The sequence below is a fragment of the Pongo pygmaeus genome, chromosome 16, assembly GCF_028885625.2.
Source record: "Pongo pygmaeus isolate AG05252 chromosome 16, NHGRI_mPonPyg2-v2.0_pri, whole genome shotgun sequence".
Lineage (NCBI taxonomy): Eukaryota > Metazoa > Chordata > Mammalia > Primates > Hominidae > Pongo > Pongo pygmaeus.
The window spans coordinates 61,503,964-61,520,964 of record NC_072389.2 but is presented as its reverse complement, the minus strand read 5'-3'; the positions used below and the strand labels follow the sequence as shown (position 1 = coordinate 61,520,964).

General features: G+C 36.0%; 2 protein-coding genes and 1 pseudogene across 4 annotated transcripts in view; all 3 read left to right on the top strand.

The window, feature by feature from the left end:
• Positions 1-17,001, top strand: part of NEDD4 (NEDD4 E3 ubiquitin protein ligase) — a 613,929-nt gene that overhangs the window by 250,308 nt on the left and 346,620 nt on the right. The gene's annotated exons all lie outside the window — the stretch shown is intronic.
• RFX7 (regulatory factor X7) overlaps positions 1-17,001 on the top strand; it is a 161,321-nt gene that overhangs the window by 55,540 nt on the left and 88,780 nt on the right. The gene's annotated exons all lie outside the window — the stretch shown is intronic.
• LOC129014323 (hydroxyacyl-coenzyme A dehydrogenase, mitochondrial-like) lies at positions 7,617-9,320 on the top strand (annotated as a pseudogene).

Below are 17,001 nucleotides of genomic sequence, written 5' to 3'. Positions count from 1 at the left end.
ACGTGGATATGCCACCTTAATGGAATTCTCATTTTAACTTCAGTTCTCTAAACCATTTCCATTTTGGTTTTCTTTTTTATAATCAGTTAAGCACCTAATACCATGGGCTGGTTTAATGCTTTTCAGTTTTAAAAAAAAGACTTGTACATACATAGCATGTCACCTATTGGTGACACCTAAAGTACATTCAAAAAGTTGAAGTCACATTTATCCCGTTGTTTTTCTCAATTTAAAGATCTGCCTTATCTCTGACACAACTTTTTCTTTTTTTTTTTTTTTCTTTTTTTGAGACAGCGAGGCTTGCCAGGCTGGAGTGCAGTGGTGCGATCTCTGCTCACTGCAACCTCCGACTCCCTGATTCAAGCAATTCTCCTGCCTCGGCCTCCCGAGTAGCTGGGATTACAGGCATGCGCCACCACACCCAGCTAATTTTTGTATTTTTAGTAGAGATGGGGTTTTACCATGTTGGCCAGGATGGTCTTGATCTCCTGACCTCGTGATCCGCCCACCTCGGCCTCCCAAAGTGCTGGGATTACAGCACTTTTACGACTTTTTCTTAATGTAACATTAGATACTAAGGTGCATGGTTTGTAACTTCCTCTGAAACTATGCAGTAGGGGAAGAAGAGTTGTTTTCCCCACTGTGCAATTCAGTGATGTTATCTTGCCCTGTGTTTTAGCTTCTTTTTAAATGTTTTATATATTATAAAAACTTAAACAATAACGAAAAGTTTAAAAAGCTTTTCAAATGTTTGAAAAGAAAGTAAAGGCTTAAAATCTCATCCCCCAGAGAGAACAGTCATCCTTACAAATGGGTCGCTGTGCATGCAGCTATCTCATGTTTTCATTTCATTATTTTTATGGAAATTGTTTCCTGTTCTGTAGACTAGGTAAATTTGCCTGTATTTGGAACCTGCACCTACCTCTGAAGGTTCAGCACTAGAGGGCACTGACCTTTAATTCAGCTTATTTACTGACAATATATAATGTTTCTATGACAAAGGAAGTTCCAAAATGGTAAGACTGGGGCACAAAATGTTCTTCTTGATTAAAATCCCAGTGTAAAGTGGAGGCATTATTATCAGACATAATCATAGCATTTTTAACTGGATGGCGCCAAATAAAAATCAGTGTGTGACCTTGTACAAGTCATTTTTTATCCTAATTTGTAAATGAAAGGGTTAGACTAGATTTAGTTTTAATGTAGCATTTATTAAGAACCTATTACATGCTTGTTATTATAATATGGCTTTTTATGTAAATGTTGAATCTTTATTTAAAAAACTCAAGATGTAGTATGCCTCAGGGGAAAAATGATTCATCTAAGTTAAGGGCATATAGCTAGTAGTTGCAGAATTGGAATTCTTCCTGTCAAGACCATGTTTTTGGTTCCTGCTATATTTACCTTGGTGTTTCTTACTAGATAAATTTATTTGAAGATCTTCTTAACTTTAAGGAGTATATTATATGTGCAAATGCTTTCCTGTTATTTGACATATTTGAATCCTGTTGACTCTTTGAGCTTTTAATATTAATATCAACCTGAAAATGTTTGCATTAAAGAAAACAGGGAAGGCATATAGATTGAGAATAAAGAGAGCAGCACAATTTGTTTAGTACTCTGCCTCCCCAAAATACGTATTTTTACAATCCTGTTAGAGCAAATTAGCTATTTTTAAATATTACAATGGTAAAATTCAGCATTTGGAGCAACCAGCAATCACATAAGGAAAGATACCTATACGTGGAAGGACAGCAAAAAAGGAAAATAACTCATTAGAAAGCAAAAATGAGTCATTATATCCTACACTTTCAAATAATACTCTTTCAGTATCACTCAGTGGTAACTTAAGTAAATACTGATTAACAGTCACTCAGTAGACTGGTTATAGTGGTTGAATCTTTGATTTACAGCCTTCTCTTGTAAATTTTAAGTTCTTCACAGTTTAAATCAACATCAGAAGGTTTTTAGGTCTCAGACTGCAGTCTCTTAGCTGTAGGTCCTACATGGTTTATTTGCTTTTCCTTTTAAAAGGATCTGCTAAGTCCTTCCTCTCTTTTAACTTTTTTTTTCTTTGTCAGAGATGGGGTCTTGCTATGTTGAACAGGCTGGTCTTGAACTCCTGGCCTCAAGTGATCCTCCCATCTTGGCCTCCCAAAGTGCTGGGTTACAGGCCTGAGCCACCACACCCGGCCCCCTCTTTTAACTTTTCATTGTAAAAAATTTCGAATGTATACAAAAGGAGAGAAAAGACATTGAACTCTCAGGTCTTTATTATTCAACTTTAATAATTAGTTTCATAGCTAATCTTATTTATCTGTAGCTCTTCATTGGTTATTTTGAAGGGAATCCCAGACATCATATCACATTTACAGTTTGTTTGAATCAGTGTCCTTATGGCTACTGGTGGATATCTCTTAAACTCTAGATCCCTTTAAAAAATTTTTTTCTTGAAGTTTTTTATTTGTTGAAGAAATTGGATCCTTTGTCCTGTGGAGTTTTCCCACAGTCTGGATTTGCTGATTTTATCTTCATGGTGCTATGTAGCATATTCCTCTTCCCCTTTATTACTATAAATTGGTAGTTAAATAGAGATATGTTTCAATATTTCAGCAAGAATACTTTGTAGGTGGTGTTGTATACTTATATTGGGAGGCTGAGCCCCTTTTACTCTAATGGAACATACTTCCTTGACTATACTGAACTAGACATATGTTGCTCTAGGGAGAGATGTTTTTCTTTTGAGGGCATCTGAGGTAAAAGTCATTCTAGGTCCCATTCTTCTTTTTCTTTTTTATACTGCCTCCACTACAGCATTCCGCCTTTGAACTTCAGGTTAGGGATTGTTGGGAAGAGGCTATTACCCACCTGTTGTATGCTCCTAAATTATTTAGTTAAGAATGTAGAAACCAAATGACTATTCTGAATAGCAGCAAATACAGTATATCTAAAAGAGTTTTTCCCATCTCTTTAGGTTTCCTGTGGTACATATAGCCACCGTCCCTACGAGAAGGGTTCAGCTAGCATTGCTGTATCAAGTTCTGAATATATCATTGCCCTTTTGTACCTAGGCTTTCTTGAGCATTCTGCAAAGACTTAATAAATGATATTTATAACATCACAATTTTCTGGATTTTGAACTAATTCAGCACTAGCAAGGCCATATTCTCATCCTGGGGGAGAGAAAGCAGAGTCAGTGTCCAGATGCACTTAAGTGATATATTTACCTCTAGCATTCCAGAATCCTGGAAAGCCCATCTTCCTGCAGTCCACCCCTTGAATCTGTTTTAATACCCTTCGACTTCTGTGGTTCTAATATATAGTTTGTATCAAAGACCATGATCCAAATACTTTTTTTCCACACTCCTATCCCTACTTTGCTTCCCTTTCTCTCTCTTCTCTTTCTTCCATCCTTCCTTTTATTGGTCACATGTTTATAATTGCCTAACATGTACCAGGCAAAGTGCTAGACTTAGGAAGCAGGTTAACAAGACATAGGCCTTGTGTGCAAGGGAAGGGATGGCCCACTGGGACATTTCATTATCTATATGAAAAAAAAACTATCACATCACACATGGAATCCAGAAAAACTCAGCCCCCAAATGTGAAAAGCAAAAGTTGAGAAGAAAATAAAATAACTTTGTGAGCTCACGGTAAGGAAGATTTTTTAAAACACTTCAAAAGCACTTTTCATAAAGAAAAATATTTGACTATATTAAAATAAAAATTCTCCTTGGACAATGAACACTGTTAAAAAAAAAAGCAACATGCTGCTGATGGCGATGTAACTCAAGTAGTTGACAAAAGATTAGTATCTAAAGTATAAAAAGAGCTCCTATTAGTAAATAAAATAATAAAAACAACCATGTAGAAAAAGGGGTAAAGGATATGAGTAGGCAATTCACAGAAGAAAACTTAGTGGTCAGCAAATACATTAAGGTGTTCAACGTCACTGATAAAAAAATGCATTTTAAAACAAAATATTTCATACCCATCTGATTGGCAGAAGTCTGTCATTACCAATTTTGGAGAGGATAGAGAGAAATCAGTCTTATACACAGCTGATGGAGTATAGATTGGCCAAAATTACCTTGAAAGGCAATTTGGCAATAATTAGAAAGTTGAAGATCAACATACTGTAGTGTGTGTGCGTATATTTGTGTATGTGTCCAAGGAAAAGTCCTGCAATATGAATAACAAGATCTCCATACCAAACATTTGTTGCAATTTTGTATGTTACAGTACAGAGCTGGAAATACCGTAAGAGCCCATTATTAAAGAATAAATAAAGCGGTATGTTCAAACAATGGAATACTGTGCATATTAGTTTGCTAGGGCAACCATAACAAAGTACCACAGACTTGATGGCTTAATAGAAATTTATTATTTTTTTTTTTTTTTACCAGTTCTGGTGGCTTGAGGTCCAAGATCAAGGTGCCAGCAGGGTTGATTCCTTCCGAGTGCTGTATCCATTCCATCAGATACAGCACTTGGGGGTTAGGGCTTAAACATACAAATTTGGGGAGGGGTCTGGACACACAATTGAATCCACACTTCTATGTAACAGTTAAAATGGGTAAACTAGAATGTATCAAAATAGATAAACTTCTAATGCCTATTAAGTATTTTTTTTTTTTAAAAAAAAGAGTGATACATGCCGCAGAACTTCATGCCTGTGAAGTAAACAAAACTATTATATTGTTTATGGAGATAGTCAGCATTTGTAGTAAATGTATGTACATTCATGGAAATAATAACTTCTGGATAGCGGTCACCACTGAGAAAGGAATGGTGGAATGAGATAGGAAAAGATCCCATGGGGACTTTATCTGTAAAGTTTTCTTCCTTAAAGAAAAAAGGAAAAAGTTCAAGTTTGTTCAAACTGGCTAGCAGGTACATGGGTGTTATATTATTCTTTATAACTTTCCTATATATTTGGAGCCTGATAATATTTCTTAAAAAGCAAAGAAAATAATGAAATAATGTTATTAATAGAAGTTGAAAATTCATTTGAGTAATATGATCTAAATATCAGGCACAAGTTACCTTATGATAAAGTTTATTCTTCTGGTTGGAATTAGTTTTTATGTTTAGAACAACAATAAAATCAATAAATCTTTATAGCGTCCTATGTCAAAAGCAAGAAGTTTACTTTCCATACATAAAAATGTGTGAGCTTTTGAAATGACTCATTTGTAGAGCATTGAGTTGCGTATATTAGGGAACTTCTTATAATGTAACACAATACATAGCATATGTCATTTTGTTCTAGAGCAGTGGCTCTCAACTAGGAACATATGGAAATAATGTGGGGCAATTTTAGTTGTCAGAATGTCTAGGAAGCACTGCTGGCATTTAGTGAACACCATTGTACGATTCCAAACATCTTATAATGCATTTGATAAACCCGTAAAGTAAAGCAGGGTGCCATCCTAAATGTCAGTACCTGGTTGAGAAACATTGGTCTTTGGTTAATTTCCTTTCATGAAAAGTAGAGTCTCTTAAAATTCATAAGGGCAGGCAAGCCCTAAGAACAATGACTATTTCAAAGGCAACTTGGATTACAGAGAGAAACAGAATTGATAGTTTGGAATCTGTTGATTAGGTACTAGTAGTATCTAAAGGAAGTTTTTTCTTAATTTTATGATCCTAATTATTTTTTATTAAGTAAAATTAATAACATAAAAATTAACCACATAAGGTGTACGATTCAGTAGCATTTAGTAACTTTACAGTGTTATGTAGCCATCACCTCTATCTAGTTCAAGAACATTTTTCATCATCCAAAAGGAATATGCATTAAGCAGTCACTCTTCATTTCTCCAACCCCAACCAACCACTCGTCTGCTTTCTATCTCTCTGGATATAGCTATTCTGGAGATTTTGTATACAGGGAGTCATACAATATGTGACCTTTTATGTCTGCCTTCTTTCACTTAGCATAAAGTTTTCAAGGTTTATCCATATTGTAGCATGTGTTGATACTTCATTCCTTTTTATGGTTGAATAATATTTCATTTTAATAATATATCACATTTTGTTTATCCATTCATCCATCGATGGTCATTTCGGTTGTTTCCTCCATTTGACTCTTGTAAACAGTGCTGCTATGAACATCAGCACATTTGTGTAGAGGTTTTTGTTTGCATTCCTATTTTTATTTCTTTGGGTGGAATTGTTAGGTCAAGTGGTAATTCTCTTTTTTAGCTTTTTGAAGATATGTCAAGTTTTTCAAGAGCAGCCATACCATCTTTCATTCCCACAAGCAATGTGCAAGGATTCCAATTTCTCCCCATCCTTACCAACAGAATCCATTATTTTTAAGAAGACAAAGTAAATGAATTTAAATGTCTTCATGGTGTGATTCCGAATGTTTTTTATTTCCTTTTTTTCTGGCTACACCTTTTTAGCATTAGCCACTATTATGACTATTATTATTTTTTTAAATATAAAAAATTTTGTTTTATAGCATATTAGCAAACGAAAGTAAAAGTAAATAGTTTTCATTTAATATAAGCAAGTATAAGGTAAAAATAAGTTTTGCTATGATGGACTGTGAGGCAAGTCACAACCTGCAAAAGGGATCTGAAGTCAATGTGTTTTTAACAGAATTAATTATTTTATAGGGGTAGAAGCTAAGAGTTTGATTTGTCCTGGTAAGGATAGAATGTAAGAGCTTCTTCTAGTTGATCTATTATAGTGTACCTCCTCTATCTCAGATTGTCTTTGGGTTAAATCTAGTATCTGGTATTCACAGATACCTCTGTTTCTATAACACAAGAAATTTGAATCAAGTATATAGGAATTGTGAGTCACTCTGACTTCAGACTTGAGGACTCCAAATAAATGTAAAAATAGCATTGAACTTTTGGATAGAGGCTAAACTTGGTGTTGGAAGGGATAAGTGAGAGTCTCCTAGAATATTTTCTGCGGTAAAAAATAGTTTATCAACAATTTGTTGAAACTGGGGAAACAGTTTCTGAAATGTTTCTAGCAAACAAGATATCTAAATGTTCTTTCTGTCATACTATTGCTCACATTGTACTGTATATTATATATGTTTGGCCCATGACTGCTAATTTATTTATTGTATCATGTTTAAATTTGAATAAAAGGAAATATTACATGGTATTTTTGTAACATTTCTTTGCGAGAAAGTAGGATTAGACTAAGTTTTTTTAATTTTTAAACACGTGCTTCCTAAAATTTATTATTTCTTTTGTGAAGCCCCCCTAGATAAGAAAGCTTTATCTAGCTTCACCCTATAGTTTGAGTTAGAGAAAACACAATATGCTTTCTCAAGCTATATCTCTGTTGCTTAAATTTTTATCTGCTTTATTGCTGGTGTTTTCCCCCTCTTCCCTACTACTTTATATCAATAACATTCTGATAATATGACTTGAGATGTAATTCTTGAAAGATGTAGAAGATGAGTAGTTAGCATGTTCCATAAATGTAATAGTTATGATACCACAGCACAATTATGGTACTGAAATTTTGTTTTTTAAAATATAATACCAAAATACCAGACTGATACTATTTAATTAAAATTTTTGTAAAAGTTAAAAATCAGCAAAACAGGAAGTTCAATGCCTGTCATTATCAATTATCAACAATCATCAATTTAAAAAATTAGAAAAATATTAATGTTGAGCATACATTGTCATTTGAACAAAACTTATTTGCAGATAAAATTAGTAATATCATTTTATTCAAAAATAAAAAATGGCTTCAGAGGCTGCCCGTCTGCTCGTCCCCACACCACACGCACCTTTCCTGCCTGGGTCTTGTAGTCGCCGCGGCCACTGCACCATGGCTTTCATCACCAGGCAGTTCATGCACTCTTTGTCTTCCTTGTCCACATCCTTGGGCAAGAAAAATCATCATCAAGCACATGATGGTCATCAGCATCACACAGGTTGCTGCAGTGACCGGCCACACAGTAGTGTTGCTAGACCAGACAGAGGACATCTTGGCAAAATATAAAGAGGGAATTGAGAAAAGCCTTAGGAAAGTGACAAAGAAGTTGTTTGTAGAAAACCCTAAGGCTTTTGATGAATTTGTGGAGAAAACCCTAAGCAGCATATCAACCAGCACAGATGCAATATCCGTAGCCCACAGCACAGACCTGGTGGTAGAGGCCATTGTAGAAATCTAAAGGTGAAAATCAAGCTCTCCAAGAGGTTGGACAAGTTTGTTGCTGAACATACAACTTTTGCCAGCAACACTTCCTCTTTGCAAATTACAAGCGTAGCCAATGCTACCACCAAACAAGACCGATTTGCTGGCCTCCATTTACTCAACCCAGTGCCCCTGATGAAATTTGTAGAGGTCTTTAAAACACCAATGACCACCCGAAAGACATTTGAATCTTTGGTAAACTTGAGCAAAACCCTGGGAAAGCATCCTGTTTCTTGCAAGGACACTCCTGGGTTTATTGTCAGCTGTCTCAGGATTCAACACCTCAAGGAAGCAGTCAGGCTGCATGAATGAGGTGATGTATCCAAGGAAAACACTGACACTGCTATGAAGTTAGGAGCCAGGTACTCCATGGGCTCACTTGAGTTTCTAGATTACGTTGGGCTGGATTCTTTGCAGTTCATCATGGATGGATGGCATGAAATAGATACAAAGAACCCCATATTTCAGCCCAGCCCATCCTTGAAAAAGCTGATGGCAGAGAAGAAGCTTGGCAAGAAGTCTGGAGAAGGATTTTACAAATACATGTGATGCTCAGCTTCTCTGGCACTGAGAAGAACCCCTGTGAGCGCTTACCAGCCAGCACCCAAAGTGCCTGTGAGAATACTCTTTGGTCAGACATTCCCTCACACAGCACAGTCTATTTGATAAGCATTTTGATTGTAATCTATCTGAAGTTATTATTACACTAGATACAGTAGTAACAGATTCCACCATTAAGAACTAATTCCCATGTTTAGTCTGTTTATTGTTGTGTATTTTCTAAAAAGCTTTATACTGTTGGTGCCTTGGAACAAATGCTGTCATTTTTGTAAAGAATTGCCTGAATTCATTCTCTCATAAGGGGAAGATGCTTGCTCTGAGAGTGAGAGTGAGAGTATATTGTGTTCACTGTTGCTGTGTGGCAGTCACAAGCCATTGGGACAGACAGGGTGTGTCTGTGGAGTGCTCCAGCAAGCAGCACCTGAATCTTGCCTTTATGAGAACATTTTGGCCCTTGCAGCCTTGAGCCTTACCCTACCTTCTGGGCACAACATAAGATGTTATAGCTCCATTCAGCTGATCATCAAGACGCTGCTGCTGCATGGGTGGGCTTATCTCCATGTGCTTGGTTTGCAGTAAGAGGTCGGTTTTACTGGTCATTCAGTTCCACAGATCGTAATAATTACTATCTGTCTGGTTTTTTTTTTTCCACGAGAAATCAGTGTTGCAAAATTGCCTATAAATGGACTCTAATAAAATACAGTCTTTTAGTCTGTCAAAATTTGAATTGAAATAAACATGTATAAAATAAAAATGTTTAAGAAACCCCAAAATAATAAATGAACATTTAAATTATGAAATATTTAAAAGTCAAATATTATCTACTTTTATAAAGTGCAGGCTCAGATGTGCATTGGTGGTTTATTATTGAGTGATATGTGTATTTTTGTGCATATTTTTCCAGCTGCTGAAAATGCTTTCTTAACTAGTTGGAGTAATGGTAAAAAGATAGATAATTGCAAATATATTATTCTAACTCCTTTGTCCATAGGTAATTCCATTTCTTTTTTGATAACTTTGAGGTTTTGTTATTTGAAATTTTATTTACTTGTATTTTCATATATTTAATTTTTTAATCAAAGTTTTAGGAACTTATGATTTATTGACTCAAAAAGATATTACAAAACCTGCTGAGAAAAACCACAGTTACCCAAACCACTAACTCATTGCCTGTCAGAAAGAACCAGGTGCTTTCTCTTCTTTTACATCCCTACCTCTGTCCAGTGACAAACATTGGCCAGAGAGGAAGGGAGCCCTACTGATGGTGAAGTCCAGCTTCCTGCATTATCACAGAGGGTAGAGAGTGATTTCAAAGAGCAAATAGAAAATAGCCCGCCTAAATAGATTTAATTTCTAAGATGTCTCTTTTTAACTTTCTGAATATACTTTAAAAATATATGTATATAGTATCCAATTTGTGTTTCTTGAATGCAGTGTCTTCCCTTAACCTTTGTGAGGATTAAAATTTTGTTTTCTTTTTGCATAGTGTTATTTCTTCCAAGTAAGGTTTTCACCCCCTTTTTTCCTGTCTTTCATATTAGAGAGTTTTTTTCCATTTGTCTGTCCATCTGAGTATGTTTAAGAGTGGGGCACAAAAAGTTGATAGGAAGCTCTTCATGTGTAGATGGTGCTTCTGCTGTCTGATTCAGTAGGTCTGTAGTGGGACCCATAAATTTGCATTTTAACTAGTTCCCAGGAATACTGATACCGTTAGTCCAGGAATCATATTTTTTTAAGAACTGCTTTATTAGGGAGTGCTTTTGTGATTCACATCTATGGAAGGGAATGGATGGGAAGGAAACAGCTTGGGCAGAGGGGAAGTTGAACTGCAATGCTGAAGAGTTCTGAAGATAGAATGACCAATCAAAGCTGTCCCAAGTTGGGGGAAGGGGCTGGGCCTTAATATCCCCATGTTGATTAGTGTCTAGATATGGGCTGTCCCTGGAAATTGGTATGACCTTGAGAAGTGATATTTCCTTCAGCCTAAGCAATCATACCCAAGGGCACAGACACTGAATGCTGACAGACACCCATGGCTTTGTGCTGCACTGCATTGCACTCCCAGCAGTGGACAAAATTCTTTCCTGAAAAGGGGAAATGGAGCATTGCATTATGTTGTCTGTACATGATCCTTCCCAGTCAGCAGGGAAGCCTCATCCTGAGACAGATACTTTTTCTAATTTTTCCTTTACCATGGATTAATTTTATCTACTCTAGAACTTCATATAAGTAAAATCATATAGAATGAACTTTTCTAGGTGTTTTATATGGCTCCATATAATATTTATTAGATTCATCCATGTTCCTCTGTGTATGTATGGGTTTCTTTTAATTGCTGAGTAGTATTCCGTTGTGTGACTATGCCACAAAGCGTTTATTTATTCTTACATTGATATCATTTGAATTGATTCCAGTTTGGAATTATTATAAAGATGCTATGAACATTCTTTTTTCTTCAACATCTGTTTTGTGGACATCTAGTTTGATTCCTGTTGGATAAATACTTATGGTAGGTTTATGTCTAAATGCTAAACTAGTCCAAGGTGGTTTTGCCTTTCACATTCCCACCATAAATGTATGAGAGTTATGGTTGCTTCAAAGCCTTGCCAATATTTGGGTTTTGGGAATTTTAAATTTAAGCCTCCTAATGGTGTATTGTTGCGATTTTGATTTATATTTCCTTGGTGGCTTGGTTCCTTGAACATCTTTTCATGTGTTTATTGGACATTTGTGTACCTTTTTTGTGAAATATCTATTCCAGTTGTTTGCTGTTTATTAATTGAGTTACTTGTCTTTACTATGGAGTTGTAGGAGTTCCTTATGTATTCTGGGCATAAGTCTTTTGTCAGATATGTTTTTCGAGTATTTTATGTAGTTGATTTTTTTTACTGTCTTAATTGATGTCTTTCAGTGAATAGAAGTTTATTCTTATTTCGATGGGGTCTGATTTATTTTTATTTTTACAAACAGGGTCTTGTTCTGTTGTCCTGGCTGAAGTGCAGTAACATGATCAGAGCTCACTGAAGCCTTGAACTCCTGGGCTCAAGCGATTCTCAGCCTCCAAGTAGCTAAGGGCTACAGGCATGCACCACCATGCCTGGCTTTTTAAAAAAAATTTTGTAGAAATAGAGTCTCACTGTGTTGCCCAGGCTGGTCTCAAACTCCTGGCCTCAAGCAGTTTTTCCACCTTGGCCTCCCAAAGCCTTTTTTAAAATGTTTATTGCAGTGGGGCACAGTGGCTCACGCTTGTAATCCCAGCACTTTGGGAGGCTGAGATGGGCAGATCACCTGAGGTCAGGAGTTCAAGACCAGCATGGCCGACATGGGAAAACCCCCTCTCTACTAAAAATACAAAAATCATCTGGGCATGGTGGCATAGCTACTGGGGAGGCTGAGGCAGGAGAATCACTTGAACCCTGGAGGTGGAGGTTGCAGTGAGCCGAGATCACACCACTGCATTCCAGCCTGGGTGACAAAGTGAGACTCTGTCTCAAAAAGAAAAAGAAAAAAAAATGTGTATTGCTTCTGTAACCCTAAGAAATCTTTGTCAGCTCTCACATCATATTCTCCTATGGTTTCTTCTAGACACTTTAAGCTTCAGCTCAAATTTTTCTATAGTATGAGGTTTGTACATTTGTTTACAGATGTGTCTAGTTACTCCATCAGGATTTGTAGTAAGGATTTTCTTTTGTCCCTCGAATTGCTTTGGTACCTCTGCTGCAAATCAGTTTACTATGTAGAAGTCAGGTATCACTAGTCAAGTTTCATTCATACAACTTTTTCACTGCATGCAGTGTTACTTTTTTCTGGCTGCTTTCACAGTGTGCTTTTTATCTTTGTTTTTTGATCCTTTTGTCTATGTGTGGGTTTCTTTATAATTATCCTGCTTGGAATTTGCTGAACTTCTTGGATCTAGAAGTTTGTGTTTTTCATAGGATTTGGGAAGACTTTGGCCATTTATTAAACATTATATTTTTCTGTCTCATTATCTCTCCTCTCCCATTGTACATAGTTAGACCACTTGATATTGCACTTTAAATTTCTGAAGCTCTGTTTATTATTTTTAAAAAGTCTTTTCTTCACATTCAGTAGACCTATTGATTTTCCAGTTAAGTGACCCTTTTTCTGCCATCTGATCTCAAATTAAGGTCATCCAATGAATTTTTCATTTCAGACATTATAACTTTTAAGTTCTAGAACTTCCATTTGGTTTTTTTCATAACTTCCATTTTTCAGCTGAGATTTCCCCATGCGAACATTTATTATGACCATATTTTCCTTTAAATACTTGAACATGTTTATAATACTTGCTTTGAAGTCCTTGTCTGCTAATTCTGACACTTTGGATCATTCAGGATTTAGTGTCTGTGAGCTGCTTTTTCTCTTGACTCTAGGTCCTTTTTTCCTGTTTGTTCACTATAGTGTATTTTGCTTGTGTAATGGGCATTATCAGTGATATGTTATAGACTTTGGATTCTGTTCTTTTTCTCTGATGAGTGTTGACTTTTTGTCTTAGTAGACATCTAATGTGGCTGGATTTAAACCCCAACTTTATTTTTTCTGTGACAGGCAGCAACAGAAATCTCATCTCAGATCCTTCCACCTTCCAGCTGTTTCTTTTTGTGAAGAACCTTGGAGTCGTCCTCAAACTAGGATCATTCAAATACTGGGCGTAGTTCATATAGAAATTTTGGAGCACTTTCCTTTCTGGGATTTCACCTTTCACTTTTAAGCTGCCTTTGCAACCCCAAACTTTGTCCTTTTTAAGCTAGCAAGACAACAGATTCCTGCTTCCGTCTAAGTGCCCATTGCCACATGGGCTAAGTACCCTCAGGCAAAAGCCTTATAAAAATTCTACTAGTGCACTTTGGGAGGCCGAGGCAGGTGGATTGCTTGAGCTCAGGAGTTCCAGACCAGCCTGGGCAACACAGTGAAACCCCATCTCTACTTAAATACGAAAAATTAGCCAGGTGTGGCAACATGCGCCTGTAATCCCAGCTACTCAGGAGGCTGAGGCAGGAGAATCACTTGAACCCAGGAGGCGGAGGTTGCAGTGAGCTGAGATTGTGCCTCTGCCCTCCAGCCTGGGTGACAGAGCAAGACTCCATCTAAAAAAAAAAAAAAAAAATTCTACCAGTACAGTTTTCTCATTTAAGGCTAACTTCCTTCCAGTTGCTTCCTGCTTTTGATTACTCTTTTGACTTAATGTTTGTTTTTATATCTTGTCCAGAATGTATAATTGTTATGTGTAGCAAGTTTATTTTAATGTATGTTAACTTGTCATTATCTGAAGCAGAACACTGAAGCATTATTTTAATTGAAACAATTAAAACAAAGTATATTCAGGTAATAGTTCAGGAAACTATGAAACATCCACTAAATGGAATATTACAAAAAATACATTACATTAAAAATTTGAAGACTATTAGTAGAACATGATTTTGGTAAATTTAAATAATACCCTGCTTTGATTATAGCTGTGTTAAAAATTACATATGTTCATGAATACATACAGGAGAGAATATGGGATAGAAGGAAAGAGTTTATTGGTTGTAGTGGTGGAATTTGGGGGAAGTTTTCAAAAATATTCCATTAACACTGGTATAAAACTGTGGTGTGTTTATTATACACACATATATGTATAGATATGTGTGTATATTGTACATATATACACATACACAGTTATGTATACAGTTCATATGTATACATATAGTATATGTATACACCCATATAATAAAAGACTCCTAGACAGTAGAGTTGAGCTCTTGTGGCAGGATTTTCACTCCACACTCCGGACATAAACTGTTGATAAGATATATACAGAAAGGTTATATACACATATAAAAGCTTCAAATCAAGAAAGAGAAATTCATAGGTGCTAGTAACAAGGAGTCAGGGGAGCTTACTTAAGAAAGGTGTAAGCAGGAACTAATTTCTAAATGACCCATAGTGGTTTTCATGTCCTCATACAGTCCTTAAATGCTGGGGATTGATGTCTTAATGTTCATAGGAAAGTCTAGGCCACATACTCTGTGCCCTCACAAAGTAGTTGGAACTGATCAACTAAAGCATAGAACCTGAAGAGAGATTTTTACCTATGAAATGGGACTAAAACAGGGAACCCACAGACAGACCCAGGAAGTTTCAGGTAAGCTTGCTGTTTGCTCAGGGCATGTAGAAGGGTAAAATATGAGAACCAGAGCCTTAAGCCTGTTTTATAGATGAATGTGGAGTTTCATTTGATATAACAGTTTCCTTCTGGTACAAGGACTCTAAATCAATAAATCCGTATACAGATTGGTCTGGAACCATTAAACCCTTAGAAATTCAGCAGAGACAAATGTGAAACTGCTTCTATAACCCACAGGATATAAGACTCCTCTGAAAAATAATCTTTGTGAAGATAAGTTCATAATTAAAAAATTTCAAATCACAAGAGAAATTAATGCCAATCCAGATATACAGGACTTCCATGGAGAAAATATCCTCACTTAAAATGAACTCATGATTAAATTAAAAAGCATAAATTACACAAAGAAAGGGAGACTGATCACAAACTTCTCATCAGTAGTAAAAACCAGAAAACAAAAAGAAAGATGGTTTAACAAAATTAATATGCAGCAGAGTAGAGCTTAAGACAAAATGGCATTACCGCGTTTAAAGGACACTACATCATGATAAAAGGAATATACTACCAAGAAAATGTAAAAATTATAGTCTTATTTATATAGAATGTAGTCTTAGCAGTATAGTCTTAGAGTTAAGAAGGCAAAAATTGGCAGTTCCAAAGAGAAATTAATAAATGTCCAGTTGTAGTTGGATATTTAACATATGTCAGAAACTGGTAGATAAAATGGCAACAAATTATTTAAACAGCATAATGAATAAACTTGATTAAATATAGACCTATATGGAAATCCCTCTAGCAGATAAATAGAGAATATAGGTTTATTTAAAGGATACATAGATTCTTAAAAAATATGACTGTGATTTGGGTCCCAAAGGAAGTTTTCATCATGAAAACCATATTCCCTGGCTGAAGTGAAAAAATAATTGGTTGGTAGTAGATAGTTTAAAAATAAAATACATACATATACATGGACATCAAATACTAAGTTACAAAATATTTAAAATTAAATAACAAAATACTACGTAGCGAAATTTGTAGGTTCCAGTTAATGGAAATTTTTCAGGAATAGAAAGATAGTCTTTCTTGTGTGTGCTTATTAAAAACAAAGAAGTAAGGGGAAAATGTGTTTTGTATTCCACTTCAACAGCATAAATACAAATAATGCAGAAGAAAAACAAAAAATAAAAACTGATGAGATGTCAAAAAAGCTCAATCAAGAAAACTCAAAGCTAGTTTTTTAAAAAGATACATAGATAAACCTCTTTGCCAGGTACCGTTCCTTGCATTGGGAATATAGTAGTAAGCAAATCACACCAACTTCTGTCTTTATAAGCTAGTGGGGATGTTGGACAAACAGATAAATGCCAGTGGCAGTAATTATAATAAAGATAAATAAAGCAACGTGAATGACAAGATACAGTCAAGGAAGGTTTCTAAGGAGATAACATTTGAACAACTGAGCACAGAAAAGTAAGGGAGCAAGCCAGGCAGATAGCACTTTTGAAGAGTGTTCCTTGGCAGAGAGAACAGAAGAACAAAAGCCTTAACTATCATACTAGTAGGACTAAAAGAAAAGTGCCTTAAATTGATAGAGAACATTTACCAACACAGATGTTACCAGAATTATTCTTGATTACAGAAAGTTTAGAAGTAAATTCTTTAATGCGGAAACAAAACAAGGATATCTTCTATCACTGCTACTCTTTGTTATATTGGAAATTTTAGCCAAAGTAATTGGATAAGAAAAAGAAGGGGGAAAGAGACATAAAGATTGGAAAGGAAGAAAAATATTAATTATAAATGAAATGATTATCTACAAGAGAATCTACATACTATTAGAACTGTCTGGGCGCGGTGGCTCACACCTGTAATCCCAGCACTTTGGGAGTCCAAGCCAGGTGGATCATGTGAGGTTGGGAGTTTGAGACCAGCCTGACCAACATGGAGAAACTCCGTCTCTACTAAAAAAAAAATACAAAATTAGCCGGGTGTGGTGGCACATGCCTCTAATCCCAGCTACTCAGGAGGCTGAGGCAGGACAATCGCTTGAACCTGGGAGGCGGAGGTTGCGGTGAGCCGCGATGGCGTACTGCATTCCAGCCTGGGCAACAAAAGCAAAACTCTGTCTC